Source organism: Trachypithecus francoisi, unplaced genomic scaffold (assembly GCF_009764315.1).
Source record: "Trachypithecus francoisi isolate TF-2019V2 unplaced genomic scaffold, Tfra_2.0 Lachesis_group10, whole genome shotgun sequence".
Taxonomy (NCBI): Eukaryota; Metazoa; Chordata; class Mammalia; order Primates; family Cercopithecidae; genus Trachypithecus; species Trachypithecus francoisi.
The window spans coordinates 62,812,921-62,819,956 of NW_022681455.1; the positions used below are offsets into that span (position 1 = coordinate 62,812,921).

The 7,036-nt window shown below is 39.2% G+C and overlaps 1 pseudogene; it reads left to right on the top strand.

Moving 5' to 3' along the window:
- Nucleotides 1-5,011: 5,011 nt before the first annotated feature.
- LOC117088553 lies at nt 5,012-6,749 on the top strand (annotated as a pseudogene).
- Nucleotides 6,750-7,036: the final 287 nt, after the last annotated feature.

Genomic DNA, 7,036 nt, shown 5'->3' on the forward strand with positions numbered 1-7,036 from the left:
ATTATGTGTTGATATATTTTTTCTCATTTTTTTGAGACAAAATTATGCATATATTACAATGTTTAACATTGAATTATAGCTTTTGGTGGTCTTTAAAAATATCGCTTTTATTCTTTCTCCTTTTTTCTCTTTATGTTTCAGTATGGATAATTTTTAATGACCTCATATTGAAATTCATTAATTATTTCCTTAAGTATTTTGGTCTGTTGAAGGTTCTGACAGTGGCGTTTTTCCAAATATATTTTTCTTACAATTTTTATGCATTTTCATTTAACTTTTCTTTTAGTTTTCATTTTATGATACTTTCTATCTGATCTTGCAACTTTTTCATTAGAATCATTAACATATTTTAATCACAGTTATTTTAAATTCTCTATCAGACAGTCTGAATATTAGTATCATGCCTGTGTGTGCTGAGTAAAACAGCTTGACTCCTGAAAATGGCCACAACTTTTCTTCTACTGGGCCTTTAGTGCAAGGTGTTAAGTAATCTAATTAGGAGTTGGGTTGGGTTAGATGTTAGTTTTGTTTTGTTTTTGGTTGCTATGAGTACCCTCAGTGAACCATAGGTTTCAAATTCCTATAGCTACATCATGTGTTTCTGGTACAGATTGAGTTTTTAGAGCAATGTCGTTTAGAGTATAAAATTTAGGTCTTCCGTTTATATTTGCCTCATGAAGGGTCCTTTGCATTCTCTTGATCCTTCTGTTCTTTTTCCAGGAATAAAATACCTTTGATTGTTACTCAAAACTTGTTAAATTGGTCATGAGGAGGGCAGTTGGAGGAGTCCATCCTCTGTGGCTCTGGATTAAACTTCTGTCTTAGGTATGACTATGTTCCCAAGTCTCAGGAATGCAGGCTGACTTTTTTCACCCAGCAAGGACTGTAGTTGTGGGCAGAGTACCTATCCTGCCCTTCTCCTAAGAACAGCCCCCCACCCCCACTTTCCCCTTTTTCCTTCCCACAGATGAAATTAGTCCTTACCAATGCCTTAAAAACGATGCTTTTTGTCCTTATACCTACCTACTAAGGCTTTTGCTTCACAGTGAAGGTATGCAAGAAAGATCTGGGTAGAATTTCTTGCACTTTTATACAGCTTCTGTTACCCAATCCCACCTTGCATTCCAATGAAACTTTTAGGGATCTTTCTGATATCATCTGTGAGTAGAGTTTGTGTAAGTACGCCTGCAAAAGGGTATGAACTTCCCCAGTTTCTGTGACTCCCAGGCCACAGGTTTATACTGTTCACCACTTCACATTCAGCTTTTAAAACTTTTTCAAATATTCTAGTTGAACTCTTTTTACGGATTTCCAGTGGCTTGTAACCCAGATGAGCAAGTGCTCACAGCTACTGTTTCCCAAGAAAAGTATTTTATCCTTAGATTTTGGCCAGTTTCTTGTTCTGCCTCCTTAGCTATGCAAGGAGTCTAAAAATAAAATCTGAATTTAAAGTTGACCTGATTTTTTAAATTATATAATGAAGTGACCTTTTTCTGCTATCTACATTTATAAGCGGAAGCATACTTAATTTTAATTAGTAATTATTCCCATTTTTCAGTTTATTAAGACAGCTCAGCTATAGCCGCCCAATCCCACTGTCCTTATAGTCATTATTTCAACTCTACTATTCTTCTCATCTAAACATGGCAAATATGTTTTCTCCACAAATAAACCATACCACTAGTTCATAAAGCTTACCACCAGTAACTTTTATAAATTACATAGCTATCTTTTTTCAGGAAATGTCTATACTTCATCTACCTGCAATGACAGTTTTCTCACTGTCAAGGCAGCAAGTGATTCAACTCCAAAATTTAACTTTAAATTTGCTTGTTCGATCATTTCTGACTTCAACATTCAAGTTGAATTACAAAGGAAATGGAATATGACACATAGACAAGCATGCAGGAAATTTATAGGGAGTGTCACTGGAATCAGTGTCCTTGAAATGGAGGAAAAAGTATGAGGATTACGAATATAGAAAATTTGAGTGCTATTCAGTTGCAACAAATGCCTCACCTGACCCCACAAGGATTTCTGAAACTAGGATACACTTCAGAGTTGTCCTAAATTGAGAGGACTTTCATAGTTCTATGTCGTTAGGTCATTGGAGGGGTCTGCCCACAGAAAGAGTCATGACATTGGGAAAAGCAGTTTTCTACAGCTAAGACAATGTGAAAGAGAGTTTACAGTGAAGACTTGTTAATTGGCAAAATTTGAGTAGGTAGCTAGAATGACATCTTCATTCGAGAAAAGAGATCTGGGTGGCATATTATAGTCTCCACCATATTTACTTATTTTCCTTTTAAGTAAAAGTATCCTTAAAATTAATAGAGTTACCATTATTAAGGATCTACAAATTAAAATACATATTCTGGTTCTATAGAGTCCACTGACTAGTTGGCAAGAAGTGGAAGTAGGCAGGCAATAAAATACTGCGGTGTGAACATTTATATTATTACTAAGCTGGAACTTTTCTCTTCTGGAAAGTGCCCCTGCCTCCGTCTGCCTTAAAAATAAAAGCCCCTGTGCCTATAAAAATTTAATGTTTACTCCAAGAAATCCTCACCCAAGAAGTCAGGATTGTGAACTAATAATAATAAATAACTTTACTGTTGGCTTGAAGAAATTATTGTAACAAAAGTATCTGAGAAAACTATTTGCTCACATCTGAGCAAACAACTGTCAGACAACATTTTTCACACCTAAAGAAACAGCTCAGTTATTATGACAACAGTTCCATCTAGTCTTCAAAATCTTCATCCTTCTCTGTCTAGCAATCCTATACTATTGCGTAAAAACTTTATTCAGTTCCAAAACATTCCCCATCTCTAAAGACCCACTTTAAGCCACTTGAGATGATATTTTAAAATCCCATAAATGCCCTTCGTTAACATCCTGTCTTTGAGACACTATTGAGGCTGTATCCAGGTAGTGTGTTTTGTTGTTGCACAAATTTAATAAACAAAGATTTCCTTAATCAACAGATGTTTTGATGGTTTGTGGAAGAGACTATAATTATCCATTCTGGAAATCACTTCAAGATCTTCTTGGCATGGTTGAAGACCCTCAATTCAGAAACAGTGCATTCTCCTGTCATCTAATAAGTATCCTATATGGGAACCTTCCTGACCACAATCATAAATTATGCCCCATATTTAGCCTGAACTATGATTTATATTGTCTAGATAAGTTATAGCCTACAGGCTATAATTGTTCATTTATGTCTATGTCTTCTTTGCTGCCACACCAGCAGAGTCAGACAGGACAAAGACAATATGATCCCCACAACGGAAAATATTTACTATTTACTCCTTTAGAGACATTACTGATCTCTTATTTCAAACCTGATGGCTGAGTTTATCTCCTGAGAATGGGGGAATCGCTCCTCTATAAATCACTCATTTATGTGTTCATGAATTGAAAACTCTTGTCTTTGGTAAAAACATGTCAGTAGCAACACTCTAACTTTTCTCTCTGTTTGTCCTTGTCACATTTTGTTTTGAGTCTTTTTAAGAGGGAGTTCATAGAGTGGGCGTAGGTCCAAGAAGTCTGTCCCTTAAGATGGTCCCAGTACTCATAAGATAAAAAAGTCTTATCATGTGTTAATCCTTACTAGGTAAACTTTGTCTTCCTTAATGTTTCAAACTCAAAAGTATCCTACGTCGAGTATTTGTTTATTTGTTTTCTCTTTGTCTAGATCAGGAATTGCCACATTATAGCCTTTGGGTCACATCTTTCTTTTATGTGTATGGCTATGAATTTACTTGTTTGCCTCTGTTCAGTGCTGGAGGTTTCATTGCACTACAGTTGGTGATGGTTGGTCTTTGGCCAGATTCTGGAGACATTTGATTTTACAAACACCATTTTTACCTGCTGCAGTTCTCTTAAAGTCTTATTAGTCTCTCAGCCAAACAGTGTTCTTCATGTTTTAATTCATGTACACATCTCTCTAACTGACATAACTTCACCAAGAACAATTTGGAAATACACTGCCAAGTTCAGGAATATTTTGATCTGAAGATGATTTTTCAATTTAGAACACAAAAGAGAAAACTCCCATGAGGAAATTCTTTTTATTATCTGTCTATAGGAGTAACATAGAAAACCTCTTTCTTTGTCTCCATATTTCAGAGATTAATAATCTGTCACACTTTAATTTATTATTTTATTTGTTATTTTCTTATATATGTTATTTCCTCTTTGATAAATTAACTTTTTATAATGTATACTGATACCAATTAACTGTGATATCCACAAGGCTTTTATCAATAATATTATTCTTGTCTTGCATGGTCACTCCATGGTAAGAGTATAATATTTGACTAAAATTAACTTATTATTTTCCTAAAATATGCCTGACTGTGCGCAGTGACCGGACCTCGTACTTGCTCACCCACTCACCCCTCGCCTGTCGCTCTGTGCCTGGCTTTCCCATAGCAGGCGTGGGATCCCGGTGGGTAGAAAGAGTGGATCGCAGCCTGCTAGGCCTAGTGGGCTGGGCAGAAGGAGCCCAGAGGACGAAAGCAATTCTCACACAGAGGTGCTGCAGCCCACAAAGGTTTCTGGCTGGCGCAGTGACACCCCAAGGATCCTGTGATAGTATTTTAAGACCATCTGATCCTATTAGTCTTCTTGGGCAGTCATAACAAAATACCACAGACTGGATGGACTAAACAACAAGAAATCAATTTTCTCACAATTGTAGAGGCTAGAAGTCTACGATCAAGGTGCTTGTTTATTCGATTTCTGACGAGGACTCTCTTCCTCAGTTGTACATGGCTTCCATTTTACGTAATCTCACATGGCCTTTCCTCAGTGCACTAAGGGAGTGAGCAACCTCTCTGGTGTCTTTTCTTATCAAGACACTAATCTCCTCGAAACAGTCCTACCATTATGACCGGATTTAACCATAATTACTTAATTAGAGGCTCCATCTTCAAATATATTTATGCTGGGAGTTAGAGCTTCATAACTTTTTTTTTTTTTTTTTTTTTTGAGGAGAGGGGCACACATTTTCCATCTTAATGAGATCTTGTCTAATTTAGGCAGCAAATGAAGCATTGAGCCAACAAAGTTGAAAGTTTATCCTAGCATTTGACACAAAGTAAAAACCAAACACCAGTATTTTGTGATCCAATGCACAACGAGAGAAAGGTAAAAGCAATTTACCTTACCTCATCCTACAACGAACTTGTTTGTTCATTACAAGAGGATTAGAAAAAAACACAACAGGACCCGTCGGGGCAGCCGGCCGCTTTCGGGTCCCACCCCAGTCCTCTGCGAGCTCTAGCTGCCCTGGCCCAGTCGCTGCTGGCCCCACCCAGGCGGCGCGCGCGGAATGAGTTCTGAGCCTCCTCGGCTCCCGGCTCTCCAGCCTGCCACGGGGGTTTATACAACTGCTGGGCGACCTTTCCCGCGAAGGAGGCTGTGACTTCATTCGGGAGCGCCCCGGGCTGGGGAGGCTCCTCCCTGGTTCGCAGAAACTGCAGGGGCGGGGAGGAGCGGAGCTCTGCCTGCGCACAGGGGAGAGAGCAGGGCTGGCACCGCGCAGACCCCCCCCCACCCCCCCACGGGAGACTGATTTCGGCCTCCTGAGCTCGGGACCCCTGACTGTGGAGTGTCAGAGGCAGAGGAGGACTTAGTGTTCTTGTCCAACCCCCTCCCCGCTTTTCACAGGTTGGGGAAATGGGCGCCTGGAGAACGGAAATTCAGTTATCAAAATTGACTCCAGAAGAGAGAAACTAACAGAATAATAACAATGGAATAAATTGAGAACGTTATCAGAAAGCATCATCATGCCAAACTCCAGGCTCAGATTGTGTTACAGGTTAAAAAAAAGTCAGTCCTTCATGAAAACGAAAGATCTTAAGCAACACGATGGATTCAGAAGCCTATGAAAAGAGGCCATCAGTACTAACATCTTCAGAACAAGATATATCACCTCATATTGCAAATGTTGATGAAATGAAGCATTACTTGTGTGGCGGCTGCGCAGCCTTCAACATCACAATCACATTTCCCATTCAGCAGGTCCTCTTTCGACAACAGCTGTATGGCATCAAAACACGGGATGCAATACTTTAGTTGAGAAGGCATGGATTTCGAAACTTGTATCCTGGAATCCTTCCCGTATTAATGCAGACGACTACTACACTTGCACTTATGTTTGGTCTCTATGAGGATTTATCCTGCCTTCTCCGCAAGCATGTCAGCGCTCCAGAGTTTGCAACCTGTTGCGTGGCAGCAGTGCTTGCAGGGACAGCAGAAGCAATTTTCACTCCACTGGAAATAGTTCAGACATTGCTTCAAGACCACAAGCATCATGACAAATTCACCAACACTTATCAGCCCTTCAAGGCACTGAAATATAATGGAATTGGAGAGTATTATCGAGGCCTGGTGCCCATTCTTTTCCTGAACGAACTCAGTAATGTCTTGTTTGAGGCCTTTGAGGTCCTGTTAAGGAGCATCTGCCTACCGAAACGACTCACAGTGCTCATTTGGTCAATGATTTTATCTGTGAAGGTCTATTGGGTGCCACGTTGGGATTCTTGTTTTTTTCCAATTAATGTTGCAAAAACTCGCACACAGTCTCAGATTGGTGGGGAATTTCAGTCTTTCCCAAGGTTTACCAAAAAATCTGGCTGGAACAGGATGGAAAACTGGTAAATCTTTTCAGAGGTGCCCATTTGAATTACCGTTGGTCCCTTATCTCTTGTAGCATCATCAATGCAACTTATGAGTAAAGATTATATGAAAAAACAACAATTAATTGTCATTTATCAACTAAATAGACCTTCTAAGAAGAATGCAGTTTGATCTCTTTCTTAATTGGCCAAATACAAGTTGGTGTCATAACTCCAGGCCACAGTGAGTTATGGGCAAAGCTATTTTGCTTAAGCCTCAATAAAACAGAATAAAAGGTTTCAACAGGAAAATATAAGGGATTTGTTTTGTTTTGTATCATTACCTAAGAGCTTTAGGCTAATTGCCTGGTAAGTAGCTGTCCATCTGATGGCCTTTGACAGGGAAC